Source organism: Herpailurus yagouaroundi, unplaced genomic scaffold, assembly GCF_014898765.1.
Source record: "Herpailurus yagouaroundi ecotype Mexico unplaced genomic scaffold, PumYag 432, whole genome shotgun sequence".
Lineage (NCBI taxonomy): Eukaryota > Metazoa > Chordata > Mammalia > Carnivora > Felidae > Herpailurus > Herpailurus yagouaroundi.
The window spans coordinates 38,110-57,465 of record NW_024412649.1 but is presented as its reverse complement, the minus strand read 5'-3'; the positions used below and the strand labels follow the sequence as shown (position 1 = coordinate 57,465).

Here is a 19,356-nt window from a genome sequence, read left to right as displayed (position 1 = left end):
AAGCTTCCACACCGGGTTCTGAGGAGGCCGGGCTCCTGTACCTGGGGATGCGGCTCCACCTGCCCCTGACTTCCCCAGGGCGAGTTCTGAGGAGGCGAGGTTCCCTCATCATGGCCGCGCAGCACCAGTCCCCCCCAAAATCTGCACAGCGGGTCCGAGGAGAGAGGTGCCAAGACTCCCTCACAGCCATAACTTCTAGAAGACAGATGATCCTTTCTCCTCAAGGAGGTTCATATATGTTGTCTACCTTGGATTGGCTGCCTCTGCCTGTGGTAACTCCTATGTATAAATACCTTCCCCAACTGACCAATGTTGACCCGTAGGTAGGGGCATCACTATGCCCCTATTCAGCACAAAGAAGTTACAGAAGAGAAGACCTTCCCCCCTCAGGAACCTTAAAGATTTTAGGGTCAAAATTGTGCATGGGGGGAATGATGTGGGAAACAGAGGCACAGGGAAATGGCGAGAGAGAGAGAGAGAGAGAGAGAGAGAGAAGAGGTGGTATTAAAGAAGAGGTGGTATATATACCACCTCTTCTTCATCCATTCATCCATCGATGGACATTTGGGCTCTTTCCATACTTTGGCAATTGTTGATAGTGTTGCTATAAACACGGGGTGCATGTGTCCCTTTGAAACAGCACACCTCTATCCCATGGATAAATGACTAGTAGTGCAATTGCTGGGTCATAGGGTACTTCTTATTTTAGTTTTTTGAAGAACCTCCATACTGTTTTCCAGAGTGGCTGCACCAGTTTGCATTCCCATCAACAATGCAAAAGAGATCCTCTTTCTCTGCATCCTCGCCAACATCTGTTGTTGCCTGAGTTGTTAATGTTAGCCATTCTTACAGGTGTAAGGTGGTATCTCATTGTGTTTTTGCTTTGTATTTCCCTGATGATGAGTGAAGTTGAGCATTTTTTCATGTGTCGATTGGCCATCTGGTTGTCTTCTTTGGAGAGGTGTCTATTCATGTCTTTTTCCCATTTCTTCACTGGATTGTTTTTAGGGTGTTGATTTTGGATACTAACCCTTTATCTGATACGTCATTTGCAACTATCTTCTCCCATTCTGTTGGCTGCCTTTCAGTTTTGTTGATTGTCTCCTTCGCTGTGCAGAAGCGTTTTATTTTGATGAGGTCCCAGTAGTTCATTTTTGCTTTTGTTTCCTTTGCCTCCAGAGACATGTTGAGTAAGAAGTTGCTGCGGCAAGATCAAAGAGGTTTTGCCTGCTTTCCCCTCAAGTATTTTGATGGCTTCCTGTCTTACATTGAGGTCTTTCATCCGTTTTCAGTTGTTTTTGTGTATGGTGTAAGAAAGTGGTCCAGGTTCATTCTTCTGCATGTCGCTGTCCAGTTTTCCCAGCACCACTTGCTGAAGAGACTGTCTTTATTCCATTGGATATTCTTTCCTGCTTTGCCAAAGATTAGTTGGTCATAGGTTTGTGGGTCCATTTCTGGGTTCTCTATTCTGTTCCATTGATCTGAGTGTCTGTTCTTCTGCCAGTACCATACTGTCTTGATGATTACAGCTTTGTAGTATAGCTTGAAGTCTCGGATTGTGATGCCTCCTACTTTGGTTTTCTTTTTCAAGTTCACTTTGGCTATTTGGGGTCTTTTCTGGTTCCATACAAATTTTATGATTATTTGTTCTAGCTCTGTGAAGAATGCTGGTGTTACTTTGATAGATTTTGCATTGAATATGTAGATTGCTTTGGGTAATATCGACATTTTAACAATATTTGTTCTTCCTATCCAGGAGCATGGAATCTTTTTTTCCTTTTTTGGTGTCTTCTTCAATTTCTTTCATAAGCTTTCCATAGTTTTCAGTATATAGATTTTTCACCTCTTTGGTTAGATTTATTCCTAGGTACTTTATGGTTTTTTGTGCAACTGAAAATGGGATCGATTCCTTGATTTCTCTTTCTGTCACTTCATTGTTGGTGTATAGGAATGCAACCTATTTCTGTGCATTGATTTTATATCCTGCAACTTGGCTGAATTCATGAATAAATTCTAGCAGTTTTTTGGCGGAATCTTTTGGGTTTTCCATATAGAGTATCATGCCATCTGCAAAGAGTGAATCTTTGACCTCTTCCTGGCTGATTTAGATGCATTTTATTTCTTTGTGTTGTCTGATTGCAGAGGCTAAGACTTCCAATACTATGTTTAATAACAGTGGCAAGAGTGGACATCCCTGTCTTGTTCCAGACCTTAAGGGGAAAGCTCTCAGTTTTTCTCCATTGAGGGTGATATTAGCGTTGGGTTGTTCATATATGGCTTTTATGATCTCAAGATATGCTCCTTCTATCCCTGCTTTCTTGAGGGTTTTTATCCAGAAAGGATGCTGTATTTTGTCAAATCCTTTCCCTGCATCTATTGAGAGGATCATATGGTTCTTGTCCTTTCTTTTATTGATGTGATGAATCACGTTAATTGTTTTGCGGATATTGAAACAGCCCTGCATCCCAGGTATAAATCCCACTTGGTCGTGGTGAATAATTTTTTTTAATGTATTGTTGGATCCGGTTGGCTAATATCCTGTTGAGGATTTTTGCATCCATGTTCATCAGGGAAATTGGTCTATAGTTCTCCTTTTTAGTGGGGTCTCTGTCTGGTTTTGGAATCAAGGTAGTGCTGGCTTCATAGACAGAGTTTGGAAGTTTTCCTTCCATTTCTATTTTTTGGAACAGTTTCAAGAGAATAGGTGTTAACTCTTCCTTAAATGTTTGGTAGAATTCCCCTGGAAAACCATCTGGCTCTGGACTCTTGGTTTTTGGCCGATTTTTTATTACTAATTTGATTTCCTTACTGGTTAACAGGAATGCAGTGTTATAGTGGATGAGAAGTGTCCGGCTGGTAGAAATGCACATCCCTGATGCTGGCTGGGGAAATGTCGTATATGTCGTCAGCTATGCCAAAGATAACAAGAGAACAATGGATGGTACAGGTACCTGCTTCTTCAGGAATTAAAGTGAAAAGAGCGATCCAGGAAATATCAGATTGAAAATGTTTTTAGGTACATGAATTTTTGAAAGATACAAAGACAGAACACAAGTGGGGCAGGGGCAGAGAGAGAGAGAGAGAGACAGACAGTATCTGAAGCAGGCTCCAGATTCAGAGCCATCAGCACAGAGGCCAACCAGGGTTCAAAACCAGAAACCAAGAGACCACGAACTGAGACCAAGTGGGACAATTAACACAATGAGACACCCAGGCGCCAAAGAAAACACCTGAATTAAAAGGAATATCACTGCTACATCGCGGATAAAGGGGAGCAGATGGGACACATTCGAGAAGCACTCCCGCACCAGGGGGGATTGCAACCATGACTTAAATCTTACACTGACACCTAATATTAATCCTAACCATAACCCTTACCTTAAGAAACACCTGCTTCTTCAGATGTGAAAGCGAAAAGAGCCATTCATGAAACATCAGATTGAAAACTGGCATCACGAATCCCAATCTAAGGAGTGGCGAGGCACAGGGGTGATGCCGTCACACGCAAGGGGTGTGGAGGGACACATGTGTGAATGCACCCCATGCATCAAAAATGGATGGAGGAGTACGTGAATTGTTACCATACGGAGGAGAGAGGGGTGACAGTGTGAAAGAATCCAGAGTCAAGTGAGAATGAGGCGAGGGGAGAACAACCTCCAGTGAAGAGAGACATTGGCAATATCATTAACACATTACCACACAGATGGAGGGCAGTGTCCAAGTATGAACACCCTCACGCTCCAAGAAGGGGGCAAGCATGACTGACTCCTTGCCCTAGGAGTAACCGTATCACTATCCAAAATGTCAACACCTAAACCTAACACCTAACCCTAACCATACATTAATAATAAACACAGCTCTAACTCTACCAGCCAACGCCAAAACTATAAACCTAAAAGTAACCCTAACCATAACCATAAATCTCAAAAACTAAACCTAACGCTATCCCCTAATCCAAACCCCTAACCCATAACCCAAACCCAATTCCTAGACCTAGACCTCACCTTAACCCTAAACCTAACGCAAACCCTAACACTAACACTAACACCTAACCCTAACCCTACTATCTAACCATAACCCTAACTCTCAAACCCAAACCATAACCCTAAACCTAAGCCTAACCCAAGTCCAAACCTAACGCCTAAACCTAATTCTAACTCCAAACCCTAACCCCTAACCATAACACTAAACACTCACCATAACCATAAACCCAACCCTAGTTCATAAACCTAACTCTAACCCCTAACACTAACCCCTAACACCAACCCTAACCATAACCGTAACCCTAACACCAAACCGAAACCGAAACCCTAACCCAACACTAACGACACACAGGAAGGTGTCATATCTGCACTGGTGAAGTCCCTGGACAGAACATTAACCCTAGTTAAGGATCTCTCTGGATGGGGACGCAATTCCTACTTCTGAGAACATCACAAACAAATGGCCCAAAGAGGTGCAGATTACTCATCATGGAACATCAAACATCATCATGACATTTCCAATGACCGCATGGAGGTGTACAAGGGGGTTGATGAGGTCCAACTGAAGATGGCACACACATAAGGCTGGCCCTGGCACACAACAACTAAGCCTAGACAGCCCGCTTTGATGAGGCCTACACTCAATCCTCAGGGGAGACCACTACCCTGCTGGAGTTTCAGTGCTTGGAGCTTCCTGGGACCTAACCCTAACCTTAACTTGACACTCAGATACTGCTCAAACTAAACTTCGCCCTAACTCTAAACCTAACCCTACATATGACCCGCAACCGTGCATGGACCTTCATTCAGCCCTCCAGGGTGATCACGGCACTGATGTCGCGTTGGCCCTGGCAATGTCCATGGAACGAACCTTAACCTTAGCAAAAGCTTTCTCCTAATGGGGACCCAATTCCTAAGTCTGGGGATATGACGGACATGGGGCCCAGAAGCGGAGGAGGATTACACAGCAGGGAACCTGGAACATCACCATGTCACTTCCAAAGACCAGAAGGAGCTTCACAAGGGACTTCTTCAGGCCTAACTGAGGAGTGGTCCTGGCACCCAAAACTCAGCCTGACTGGGACCCTACCTAGACCACTGCCCTACTTTGTCAATAAGACAAAGAAACGCTTTTTCTATTAAAATTCAGGCCATACCAGACGAAGAAAGAAAAGATATTTACAAGAATGTGTATATCAGAGATCTACATCTGAGATCTGAAGACAATCCTTTTCCATTACATAAAGACTCACAGATGCAGCCACACACTAAAGTGTTCATCTGAGGCCACAGATAAACTACATAAGACAGAATGCATGTAGGAAAACATAAGACCATAGGGAAATAACCCCAAATCTCATAAATCTCACTGCCTTATACGACAAGTATTTTGAAATTTGAAGAGGACTGTGTGAGGTGACAGAGTATGGGGATTATATATCTTAAAAATGTGTCAGATCTGCCTGCATGCTTTCTCTGCCCACCCTGCGCTCTCCACTTTGTTTTTCGTAGTATCTCTTAATAGTACTTTCACTGTTCTGTCTCTGTTTCAGTGCTTGCTTCTTTTTAAAAAATTTTTTTTTCAACGTTTTAATTTATTTTTGGGACAGAGAGAGACAGAGCATGAACGGGGGAGGGGCAGAGAGAGAGGGAGACACAGAATCGGAAACAGGCTCCAGGCTCCGAGCCATCAGCCCAGAGCCTGATGCGGGGCTCGAACTCACGGACCGCGAGATCGTGACCTGGCTGAAGTCGGACGCTTAACCGACTGCGCCACCCAGGTGCCCCATCAGTGCTTGCTTCTAAGAGGACCTACTCTCACCCCCCATCGAATGCACACACTGTGGTTCCTATACACACAGGTAACAAACTAGCAGAAATTGTGGTGATGGAAGAGAGTAGCAAGATCACCCTTTTTGCAAAGGGGCCCAAGAGAGTTTTCTGGGGTGATGGTAACTTGCTATATCTAGATGCATGGGGTGCTTGTGCTCATTTATTTTAGAAATATTCACTGATTCCTGCTGCTTAGGGTCAGATAGACAGGTACCTGACCCTAGCACATGGCTGATTTCTAATGGTGGGTAAGGATCAGGGACCAGCAGTGACTGTGGGAGATGAGTGAGGAGGCCACACATGGAGTCAAATCCTCCCCGAGGATGCCATGTCTCCACAGACAGCAACTTTGTGCAGGAGGGCTCTGAGAATCACATATTTCTTGATCAGTCCTGTGAACTGCATAATCCTACTCCAGATTTCTCACTGAGGGATGGACAGGGCAGAGGCCAGCAGCTGGAGGACACCATGATCATGGCTGGAGTGGAGCAGTTGGCTTGGGGGATTGTCAGAGAAAGGGAAAGGCAGAAGGTAGTAACAGGGAGTTTGAGAGATAAAGGGAAGAGGAGAGAAGGGAATGTTTTCTACTGACTTCACCCCCATTTCTGTGTGAACAACAGGAGATTCTTGTCTCCTGGGGAGAACAAGGGAAGGGAAGTGGGCTGGCAAAAGGACAGAGTGACATTCTCAGCTGAAGTGCTCAGGATATCTGCCTTGCTCTTGAATACCTAACACAGGAAGCCTGTGCCTTCTGTCATAAGCGGAACTGCAGCTCATACATTTAGTGAAAATTAAAGCGATGATGAAAAACTCATCATTAAAGTAGTGCAACAAAAGTATGTGAACATACAGAGATATACAATAGAAGCAGAAGTCCAAAGGTAGACCGACTGAAATATTTATGGGAATATAGATTAACGGAAAAGGAGGTACCCCAATGCAGGCTTTCAGACACCTGGGCAATATCCGAAAACGTGAAAAAAAAAAGTAATCCTTACTTCAAAAGCAACATTAACATTAGACACAAAGGGATCGTGACAGAAGGTTTACGGAAAAACCATATTATTTCATGGTGCTGTACCCATGGTCCGGTACCCTCAAGTCTCATCAAATTATACACTTTACCTTCAGGCTATTTGTTATATGTAATTATACCTCATTAAAGAGAGTTTCAAAACATAAAATACTAGAAGCAAATGTGGGAAAGTTCCTGTCCAATCCTGAAGTGCATGGGTGTATATACATACATATATGTATGTATATATTGATACATACATGTATGTATGTATATGTTCATACATACATACATATGTATATACAATCAAATATGTCTCAGCTTCAAAAAGAATGAAATCCTGCCATTTGCAATGATGTGGATGGAGCTAGAATGTGTTATGCTAAGTGAAATGTGTCAATCAGAGAAAGACAAATATATGATTTCACTCATGTGGAATTTAAGAAACAAAACAGATGAAAACATGGGAAGGTGGCAGGAAAAGAGAAGAGTGGTAACAAACCACATGTGTCTCTTAATGATAGAGAAAAAAAAAGTGAAGTTTCATGGAGGGAGATGGGTCGGCTCTGGGCTGGATGGGGGCCCTGTATTAAGAAGAGCACTTATTGTGATGAGCAGTGGGTATTGTATGTAAGGGATGAATCATTGAATTCTCCCAAATCCAAGAATGCACTGTATGTCAACTAAGACTTAAATTAAAAAAATAAATAAAGTCGTAACAAGAGATGAAGACGAACACTACCTCATATTAAGGGGACAACCAAACAAGAAGATCCAATGATTGTAAATTTTGATGCCCCCAACATGCAACTACCAAGTATATAAAACATTTAACAATAACCATAAAGGAACTCATTTATAATAATATAATGATAGTAGAGGAATTTAACACATCACTCACATCGATGGACAGAACCTGTAAACGGAAAATCAACAAGGAAAGAGTGGCTTTGAATGACACACTGGACAGATGGGTTTAACAGATATATTCAGAACACTCCATACTAAAATGACAGAGTATACATTCTTTTTCGGTGCACATGGGGCATTCTCCAGAATTGATCACATTCTAGGTCAGTAATCAGTCCTCAACAGGTACCCAAAGACAGAGATCAGACCAAGCATCTTTTCTGACCACAAAGCTAGGAAACTTGAAGTTAACCACACACACACACACACACACACACACACACACACACACACACACTAAGGGGGAAAGGCCACAAATAAAGGGAGGTCAAATAACATGCTACCAAATGAATGGGTCAAACAGGAAATCAGTGAGAAAATACACTGAAACTAATGAAAATGAAAATACACTGGTAAAAATATTTGGAATGCGGCAAAAGCAGTCTATGATGGAAGTATATAGCAGTACAAGCCTACCATAAAGAGCAAGAAAAATCCCAAACAATCCTAGCTTATAACTAAGGAATGAGAAGAAGAGCCGAAGGAAGGAAATAATAGAGATTAAGGCAGCAATAAGGGATATACAAACCAAAAAGACACTAGACCAAATCAATGAAACCAGGAGCTGGTTCCCTGAAAACAGTAATCAACATGAAAACCTCCTAGGCATACTTTTCACAAAGAAGAAGGAAAGGACTCAAGTAAATAAAATCACAAATAAGACAGGAGAAATAACAGTCAACACCACAAAAATACAGTTAGAAGATAATATTATGAAAAACTATATGCAACAAATTGGACACTCTGAGAAAAATGGACAAATTCCTAGAAGCACACAAACTACCAAAACTGAAATGGGAAGATACATAAAATCTGAAAACAGAAAGAAATCAAATCAGTAAGAAAAAAAATTTCCCCCCAACACAAGAGTTCAGGGCCAGATGGCTTCACTAATGAATTCTACCATCCATTTAAGGAAGAGATAATATGTATTCTTCTCGAATTATTACAAAAAATTAAAAAAAGAGGGAAAACTTACAAATTCATCTTATGAGGCCATCATTACCCTGATACCAAAACCAGATAAAGCCTCCACTAAAACTGAAAACTGCTGGGGTGCCTGTGTGGCTCGGTCGGTTTAGTGTCCAACTCTCAATTTCGGATTAGGACATTATCTTACAGTGCATGGGTTCGAGTCCCACGTTGGTCCCTGTGCTGGCAGTGTGGAGCATGGCCAGGATTCTCTCTCTCCCTGTCTCTCTGCCCCTCCCTCACTTTTATGTACTCTATGTCTCTAAGTAAATAAATATTTTAAATATGTGAAAAAATTTTAAATAAAACTACAGACCAATATCGCGATGAGTATGTATGCATAAATTCACATAGAAATACCTTCAAATTAAAGGCAACAATACATTAAGAGAATCATTTACCATAATGAAGTGGGATATATTCCTGGGCTGCAAGCGTGGTTCCACATTCACAGATCAATCAACATGATGCACCACAATAATAGAAGAAAGGATAAGAACAGTATGATTCTTTCAAGACATGCAGGAAAACGATTTGACAAAATGTCACATCCATTCACGATAAAACCCCCTAGCAAGTAGATTGGGACTCAGCATACCTGCACATAATAAAGGTCATCTATGAAAAACCCACAGCTCAGCTCATCCTCAATGGGGAAAAATTGAAAGTTTTTCCTCCAAGGTCAGGGACAAGACAGGGATGATCCCTCTCACCACTGTTATTCCACATAGTACTAGAAGTCCTAGCCAAAGCAATCAGACAACAAAAAGAAATAAGAGGCATCCAAATTGACAATGGAGAAATATAACTTTTACTATTTGGAACTGACATGATACTTTCTATAAAAAACATGAAAGACTCCCCCCAAAATTGTTAGAATTGATATATGAATTCGACAAATCAAAATATACAGAAATCAATGTACATAAATCTATTGCATTTCTGTCGATGAATAATGAATTAACAGAAAGAGAAAGTAAGGGATCAATCCCATTGACAGGTGCACCAAATACCCCAAGATACCTGGAATAAACCTAACTAAAGAGGTAAAAGATCTGTACTCTAAAGGCTATGAAACACTGATGAAAGAAATGGAAAAAGACACAAAGAAAAGGAAATACATTTCATGTTCACGGATATGAGGAACAAAATACTGGTAAAAGGTCTACACTCCACAAAACAATCTACACATGTAATGAAATCCCTATCACACAAACAAAACATTTGTCACAGAACTGGAACAAATAATCCCAAAATTTGTATGGAATGACAAAGACCCCAAACAGCCAAAAGAAATTGAAGACCAAAACTAAAGCTGGAGTCATCACACATCTAGACTTTAGGTTATATTACAAAGCTGTACTGAACTGAACAGTATGGTGCTGGCAACCAACAACAACAACAAAAACACAGACGCAGAGATCAATAGAATGGAAACCCAGACATGAACTCACACATATATGGTCAATTAATTCTCAATAAAGCAGGAAAGGATATCCAATGGGGAAAAAAAGATACTCTTGGGAAACATGTGTGGCTCCAAAGCGTGTGATTGTGGATTCAGCTCAGATCATGATCTCAGGGCAGTGCAGAGCATGCGTGGGATTCTCTCTCTCCATTTCTCTTTGCCCCTCTTCTGCATGTTCTCTCTCTCTCTCTAAAATAAATACATGAAGTTAAAAAAAAGTCTCCTTAACATATGGTTTTGGAAAAAGTAGACAGCAACCTGCAAAACAAAACAAAAATACAAACGGACCACTTTCTTACAACATACACAAAAATAAATGCAACAGGAATAAAGAAGTATGTGTGAAACCTGAAACCATAAAAATCCCAGAGGATACTTAACACAGGCAGTATCTTATTTGACATTGGCTGTACAAACATCTTTGTAGATATATCTCCTGAGGTAAGGGAAACACAAGCAAAAATAATGGGACTTCCTAAAAATAAAAAGCTTCTGTCACAAAGGAAATAATCAACAAAACTAAAACGCCTACAGAATAGTATTTGTAAACGACATCTGATAAAGGTTTACTGTCCAAAATATATAAAGTTATACAGCACCCAAAAAAGGAGAAATCCAATTAAAAATGGGCAGATGACATGAATGGACATTTTCCCAAGGTGACATAAACATAGCCAAGAGACACATGAAAAGATGCTCAGCATTACTCATCTTCAGGGAAATACAATTCAAAAGTACAATGAGATAACACGTCACATCTGTGAGAATGACTGAAATCAATGAATGATGAAACAGCAGGTGTTGGCAAGGATGTGGGGAAAGAGAAACCCTCTTGCATTGTGGGAAGGAATGCAAACCGGTGCAGCCACTCTGGAAAACATCATGGAGATTCGTCAAAAAAAAAAAAAAATGGAAATGGAAGTATGTTACGATCCAGCAATTTCACTACGAGGTATTTACACAAAGCGTACAAAAATAATTCTTCAAAGGGATACATGCAGCATGATGTTTACAGCAGCATTTTCTACAACAGCCAAATTACAGAAACTGACCAAGCATCCATCAACTGATGAATAAACTGAGATGTAGTATATGGAATGTAATATTATTTAGCCGTAAAAACATGAAATCTTGTCATTTGCCACGAGGTGGATGGAGCGAGAGAATGTTATGCTGGGTGAAATAAGCCTGTCAGAGAAACACAAATAGCAGATGATTTCACTAACACATGGAAATGAAACAAAACAAAGGCGGGGGGGAAGGAGACAGTGACAAACAAACAGACTCTTAACTAGAAAACAAACTGAGGGGTTCCACAGTGAGGTGGGGGAATGGGTGAAACAGCTGCTGGGGATTAAGAAGTGCACCTGGGATGAGCACCAGGTGACGCGTGGAAGTGTTACTCTATATTGTACACCTGAAACTAATATTACACTGTATGTTTACTAAGTGCAATTTAAAGATAACATGAGGTTAAGACATCTACCTACCGGGTTTTCTGTAGTTTTCAATCGCTTCATTAGGTTGGAAAAATATCCATAAATTTTTTAAAAAGCATGTATGATGTGGGGGATAGTTTGTGCCCTTACCTTGGTCTCTGGTTCCAGCAGGACTCGGAAAGTGGGTCCCAGCTCATTCTTCTAGAAGGTCCTGAGACAAAAATTTCGTGTATTCAAGTCCTAATGGAATGCAGCTCCCGTTCTTCTGAATTTCTGTCAGGGTTTCTTCCCGGAAACAAGCCTGAATCTGGAACAAACCATTGACTGCATCTATGAGGTGATGTCGTGGGACCCGATAATCCACTAGTCCTTTCGTAAAATACGTCTCGTTCAAATACTGCCCAGGAAGTGGAGGAATGAAACACAGGAACCCAGAAAATGCAAGGGCCTGTGCTGCTTAGCAACCAGCTTGCCCAGGGAAGCCACCCGGCGCCCCCTCCTCAGCTTTCGGTACAACAAGGCAGCTTCTCTCTGGCGACTCAGGAGATGCCAAGTTGCTGCAAAGCTCCCCAGGTCTCCCCTGGGGTGGGCGGCAGAACCTGCTGGAAACGCAGCTCTGATATGTGTCCTGAGACAGCGGTAGAGGCCCTGTGTCCTCTGGAAGCAACAGCAGCCCTTCCTGATCTGAAGTGCCCTGGGTCAGAAAAGCCGATGTTGCGCCCTCTGCTGGCCATCACTGCCTAGGCAGAGGAACCCGCCCCTCTGGGTCTGTGGTCCTTGAGCTCTCTCTGCTGGCTACCATGGGAATTCCTGCAATGTTGAAGGCCTTGGTCGCTCAGCTGAGGGACTGAAGGTGCTCTGGGCAACTCAGCCTGTTCTCCACATTGGGAAGGATCTTAGTGACAGGGCTGGGACACAAAGAAATATTTTCCTTCTCCTTTCTTTTGAGTGAAGAATGAAACCGAATTTATTAACATAATGGAATAATTTGTAATGTTTTAAGCAATGTCCACAGAAAAATAGACCGCCCATTTACACATGCTGAGCAAGTAATTGTGTTTACCACCAGAGTGTTTAGGTTAGATAAAGAATTGACACCTTTGAGACAGAGATAACTGCTTCCAGCTATGGAATGAATGAGTCCTAGGGATACAAGAGACAGCCAATGGAATAGAGTCAATCCTGTAATATTATTACTGCATGCTTTCACAGGATAGCTACACTTGTGCTTAAGTACAACATAATTTATAGACATATGGAATGACTACAATGTATGCCTAAAACTAATACAACAAATGTGTGAAGAATATTTCAATGAAAAATCGACATTCTTTACGCTATCTTTAATTTATCTTTTTTTTTTGCCAATAAACTATCATTCCTGGGGCACTTGGGTGGCTTAGTCAGTTAAGCGTCCGACTTCCCCTCAGGTCATGATCTTGCAGTCCATGACATTGAGCCCTGTGTTAGGTTCTGTCCTGACAGCTCAGAGCCTGGAGCTTGCCCCAGATTCGGTGTCTCCTGCTCTCTCCCCCCCTCCCTCCCTCAGGCTCTCTCCAAAAGAAAAACAAACATTTTAAATTAAAAAAAAAATCATTCCTAATTTAGAATCTGTGAAATTCCATTTATACTAGATTCTCTAATATCACCATCTTGATGTTAGAGCTTATCTGAATAGTCACTAATAATATCTTTGATGACACATGTGGCAGGGTCAGAATGCAACTTATAGGGAGCTACGCATCTGTTATGAATTTACTGTATGTATCCTTGGCTAATATTTCCAATGAAATGTGCTTTAGGGATACAGATGTATGAAATAATGTCCATCAGTCATATAGGTCAAATTCCTATAGGACCATTATGCCTTCAATTACTAATTGCCATCTCTTCAAAAATAAAGAAAGCTGGGACAAGAAAATGTCTTTGAATTTGATGTAAGAGAAGACTATGGTGTTTTAAAGTGTTCACCTACCATCTGGCATCCTCAGTTTGGCAGTGGACAGGAGGATAGAAACCCACGATCTTGATGCACACCGCTAGTTCCAGAGGGAGAATATGGACCTTTTTGTCAAATACTTTTTATCAATATCAGCAGTTCAACTCTGCCAGCTCGAGACTGCCGGACCTGGGGGCAACACAATGCCTGATGCCTGGGTTCAGAACATGAGGAAGACCAGCTGGTAGGGAGAGGCAGGGAAATCCAACAGGGCCTGGGGCAGTGAGGGAGATGGGTCCGGGTCCCCTCCCTACAGGGCAGGCTCTGGCGTTTACCTGCCAAACAGCAGCACACTCTCCCTCAAGACATCCCTCTCCATGACAGAACATGAGGCTGTGCCCCCACAATTCCAGGAGAAATGAGGGATACCCATCTTTTCAAATGCAATAGCCTCTGCAAAGCTTGGCCCCTGGGATGTTGGAGTCTTGGAGTCATGGAACGCTGATGCCAATGATACCTGCCATTTCTGCCCCAGCACTCAGAGACACTTCCTACATCCCCTCTCTCCTGGCCCATCTCACCCCATCCACATTCCTGGACCAGGTCTCTACTTTCTCCTTGTACTTCCTCTTTGTCTCTGTTTCTTTCTAACCACATCTCTCTCTATTTCTTCCTTTCACTCTCTAGGACTTTCCCAATTCTCCTATCACAAATTCAATGTCTCTCTCCATGCCTGTCTCTTTCTCCCCCTCTCACCAGGCTTCAGGATATCTGCTCTGTGCATGCAGCCCTGTCCAGGAGCACAGGGCCCTCCTGTCTCTCCCTCTCTCATGTCTTGTTTTGTCCCAGGCCCTGATCACAATGGAGGATAATCCCCTGTACAGCAGCTGCTCATGTTGACATTTGCTAGAGCAATGCTGGCAGCATGTGGACAGCCAGACACTTACCCTTGGTAGCCCCGCCATGAGCCAAAAGCTCCAAGAGGGCTGGCTGCTTCCCTAAGCTGGGAAGAAAAAGGGGCTCACAGGGTTCAGTGTCCCTGGGGCAAAGTGGATTGGCTTGGCCTATGTAGAAGGAGCCATAGGCTTACACACAACTCTCCTGGGTGGTGTCCAAGGAACCTAACTCAGACCATGGAGCTCTGCCCTCCCCATCCCTCAGTAAGGCAACAGGGGAAACTTTGTGGGACATCATGTGACTCACCACAAAAGCTGCGCCATTTGCCCCTTGGAGACCACCTAGATTGGTGCTATTGGGGGAAGCTGCTAAGGTGCACAAGGGCACAAGAGCTAAGTTAATGCAGGGCCTCCACACTGGTCTCCTGAATCCATTCCTCAGCATCGGAAGAGACCCTTTCCTGGAGACAGATACCTGCCCTCCTCATCAGCACGAACCCCATCAACTAGCACGCACATCGTGTGCTCATGAGTATCTATCTACAGATATAACAACCACCACCAGATCTCCGTAAAGGATGTATCCAACTCCTCAGATGGAACTATAGGTCCCTTCCAGGCATTACAACCCCAAAGAATGATCTGTCTTCTTCCACCAATCATGTACATACTATGTGTTGGCTAACTGCATATACAAGAACCCCAAAGTATATGCTTGATGGGGAATGAGTGTTGATTTTCCTGGAAGCAGATGCTGACACAGAAACACAACTGTGACAAGTGTATTAGGGGACATTAGGAAGAACAAAGTGGAGTGGACAGGGTGGTCAGGGAAAGCATTCAGACCAAGGGGCATATTAGATACCATCTCTAAATACATAACCATAGCTGTTTTGTAATGGTTCAGTGTCCTCTTCAAATTTCAAACGGATTGTCCTCTATGTCAAAGTAATTTTGACTTATTGCAAAGGGATCTTCTGTTCTTCTCTATGCATTTTGTCTTCTACAATACATCTGTGGCCTTGGATGAGCACATATTTGTGTGGCTGCATTTGTGTGTCTACCTCAGATCTTAGATGTAGATGCCTGAATATACACATTCTCATACTTATCTTTTCCTTCTTTGTAAAGTACGACCTGAATTTTAATAGAAAAAAACACAGGTGTTTTTGTTGTATCTTTTGAAACAGGAATTGCCAATCTCCCAACCTCAGGCATTATACCCTTAGTTTCATGAAACTGAATGAACATCTGTTGATGATCTTCTGTGTGCAGATACATTCATTTCCACCCTGAGAAGGGTGAATGCCCACTCATCCCATACATTTTACAAATTCCTTATGTGTTTAACCACCTCCTCATCGCACTGACCTCAGAGACCAACATTGTTCCTGCTTCTCAAATTACAATGCTGAGGCTCTGAGTTGGCCCCACTGAGAGCTGTCATTAGGGCTGAGACAGCAGGATCACAGGCAGTGCCTCTGGAAATTGTGAGGGAAGTTTCAGAGATGTACACCTTCATGCAGGGTCATGAACGTAGGTTCAGGGGTGTGGTGACAAGATTCCAGCAGGGGTGTTTCCTGGTCAACCCTCAATTCCCTGCTAAGAGTCTGATTCAGGCTGAAGGCCAAGGAAGCCACACAGCTAATCTACAACCTTTCATCACATTTAGTCTCACAGAGGCACACAAACTTAGGCAGACAAGCATCCCATAAGAACCAAGGTAAACTACAAATCTCCAGGGCATTCTTTCACAAGGATCCAGAACCTTCAGGAGAACCTACAAGGGAAACAGCAGTCTTTATTTAGATAATGAACTAGGTGCACTTTGACCACAATGACATTTCAGAGATGATACCTGCATGAACTATCCTTGAACCCATACAGCATCTCTGTGTGGATGTCACCCTGAGCTCACTCTTCCTGCCCAGGTTGTGGGTCCTGCCACAAATGGCCTCCAACTCCATCTCACTGAGTCCAACACCCTCCCCTCTGCACCATCTCAGCTCTCCCTTCTCATGCACAGTCTCCAATTCATTCCCATGAGATTCATGTCTCCATCTCTTGTACTTGAGGACCCATTACTGGAGCTGCCAGTATTGTAGACCAGAAGCTCCATGTAATTTAACGCATGTGACTCTCTCCCCATTAGGACAGTTGAAGCCCCTGATGGTAAGGGTTTGCCTCATCTCTCACAGAGCCAGCGACATGGACTCTCTACTGGGCACATCTGCAGAACTGATATACCTGCTTTTCTATTAAAAGACTCGTTCCTTCTCCACAAAGGATATATGCAGCCCAGCTCAGTAATGGAAACGACACAGCCCAACATATGTATGTCCTGAGAAACTTGAGGAATCTTAACAGTGTCCTCTTCCAGCAGTGCCCTTGCATTACAAAGCGTGTGAGGCCATCTCTACGTCTTCTCAAAGACTCAACGACATAGAAGCTGAACATGCTGAATATGTCAACTCATAGAGCTCAGTTCATCTCACAAATAGTCAAGGTGGAGGTGGTGGGTCCTGTCCCTGAGAACATCAAGGAGCTGGAGGTAGCCCATAGAACCCATGAACAGTGATAAAGAGTATCTGTGGGGGATGGACCTGGGAAAGAAGGAGGTCCTCTTGCATCCATAGGGACCTACAGAAGTGACAGGTGTGTTGGTATGACAGACAGAAGCAGAACTCCCACAGGAGCTGAAACAATGAAGTAGGTGTCAGCATCTGGCCCCTTGTTCATTCATGGGTTGTAGTAGAACAGAGCATCAGTGTCAGAAAACTCTACCCTTCCATGAGGTCCCACCTATAGCCTGAAAGTACCAGATGCCACAAGGAGAAACTACTGTCGCCACACGTTCCTGCCCATTTTTAAAAATGCAGAAAGCCAAGGAGTCCTATTCTAGAAGATTGATGGCAGTAATGCCAGTCTAATAAAGGAACGTATTCCAGAGAGGCAGGCATCTGTGTCCAGGACCCCTCTGGTGTCCTCTTCCACCAGATCTGAAGACTTTTTATTTGCACATTGAGAACAGATAGAACATGAGGAATGAAAGAAATGACCAGAACCACACAGTGATCCAGGGCCACCCCAAGGTCAAAGCTCTACCTGCCATCCCATGCCTGTCCTCACTCTGCTTCCCTCCCTGAAGAAGACATCTTCTGTGCAAGGCCACAGAGACCTCTGAGGAGATGGGGGTTCCTGGAATCCAGCATTGGGTCCTGGATATGTGTTTTCTGAGGGAAACACATTACCTGTGCATATTCATTGGTCTCAAGTATGTTTATCTTAATTCACAGGTAATTCAGCTTTTAAATACAATATGAGTTGCAGAGCTATTTTGTGCCATTTATACAGAGGTAGAAATTCTACATAAAAGAATGAACAGAAACATGTCTCAATTTCAGGTGCAAAACTCCCATAAAGTATCATGAGACAAAGTACCAATTACAACTGCTCCCGGGACACAAGAGAACCTACTCATATAAACACAACTGAAGAACTCTGTGAGGTATTGGCCCTGCAGGTAATCACTGATTCTCTCCCTTCACGACTGCAGTTCCACGTACATTTTTTATTACACGTGACTCTTCTGAAAATTCAGAGTATTTCCACCTAGGGGACAACTGGAGAAATTCTCTATCGTACATTTACCAACACAGAAGGACTAGTAATGAATTCTGAAATTTTTCTAAGAACCCTCAGCACTGCACAAAGCACACAATATGATGTTGGAAAGACTTTTATCTATTCCAGTCATGAGGCTCATTGCAAACATTCTGAACAAATTCATGGCGTACACTGAAATAAGAAAAAATGAAAATAATCAGGATAATCCCATGTAAAGAAGGTGCCGAAGGAATCAGACACTCCAGAAGACTTGAGGGTGCAGTGAAGTGTCATCCTCCTCAAGTTATCTCCACAAACACTGAGAGCCACGTGGTCCTCAGCCTCCATGCACTTGTGGTGTCCAGAGGCACTAGCTAACATGATGATGTTACATTGGAGAAGCCTGGAGGCTTGTGAGGACATAAATCAAACAGTAAAGAAAACAGTAGACAAAAAAACACAAAAAACAAAAAACAAAAAACAAAAAACAAAAACAAAAACAAAAAACCCCAAACAAAAACAAAACAAAACAAAACAGACAAGGCCAGATAAAAGTTTCCAGAAAGTATTGCAACTGAAACTGGCAACAGAATTTACCTTGTCTTTTTCTGCATCCTTGGTAGAGACACAACTGATATTTCCCATTGGAGCTGCCTCACGTCTTAGGTCTCATAAGGGATGGAGGTTGATGGAGGTTGATTCTGACTTGCATAGACTGTGTGGAAGAAAAACAAACCATCCTGAACATGTTTCATTATATTCAACTCATTCACATTCTCGGGTCCCTTACCAGGGACAGAGTGTTTTTCATGTGCCTTGGGTGACCCTTGAGGACAAGAGGGAGATCTGATCCTGTCTCTTGAGGAAGGTTTACAGGGACCTGGTTCAGGTGTTTTAATAGCTAATCAAGCAGCTGTGAACAGCTCAGGTCTCAACTCGCTAGAAAGTATGTTAGGAGTGTGCTTCATCCCTCAGAGAGCCCAGCACATGATCTCTGTACAAGCGACATCCTAGGGAGTGCTATGTCTGTCAGCACGTATAAGACCTCTTTCCTTCTCTATCAGAGACACGTGTTGCCCAGCTCACTATGTGGAAATGACTTCCCATTTCATGCATGTCCTGAGAAACTTGAAGAACATTACAACATCCTCACTCAGGCTGACCTAAAAGCCCTGTGGTGCCATCACTGCATCTTCTCCAACACATAACAAGTAAAAGACAAAACGTGTTTTATAA

The 19,356-nt window shown here is 42.8% G+C and overlaps 1 long non-coding RNA gene across 1 annotated transcript in view; it reads right to left on the bottom strand.

Moving 5' to 3' along the window:
- Positions 1 to 19,356, bottom strand: part of LOC121022711 (uncharacterized) — a 64,339-nt gene that overhangs the window by 14,595 nt on the left and 30,388 nt on the right. The window contains exons 3-4 of the long non-coding RNA XR_005787065.1: positions 18,718 to 18,835; positions 11,830 to 11,986 (exon numbers count right to left, since the gene is read on the bottom strand). This is a non-coding gene — a long non-coding RNA (uncharacterized LOC121022711). The remainder of the gene's footprint in view (positions 1 to 11,829; positions 11,987 to 18,717; positions 18,836 to 19,356) is intronic.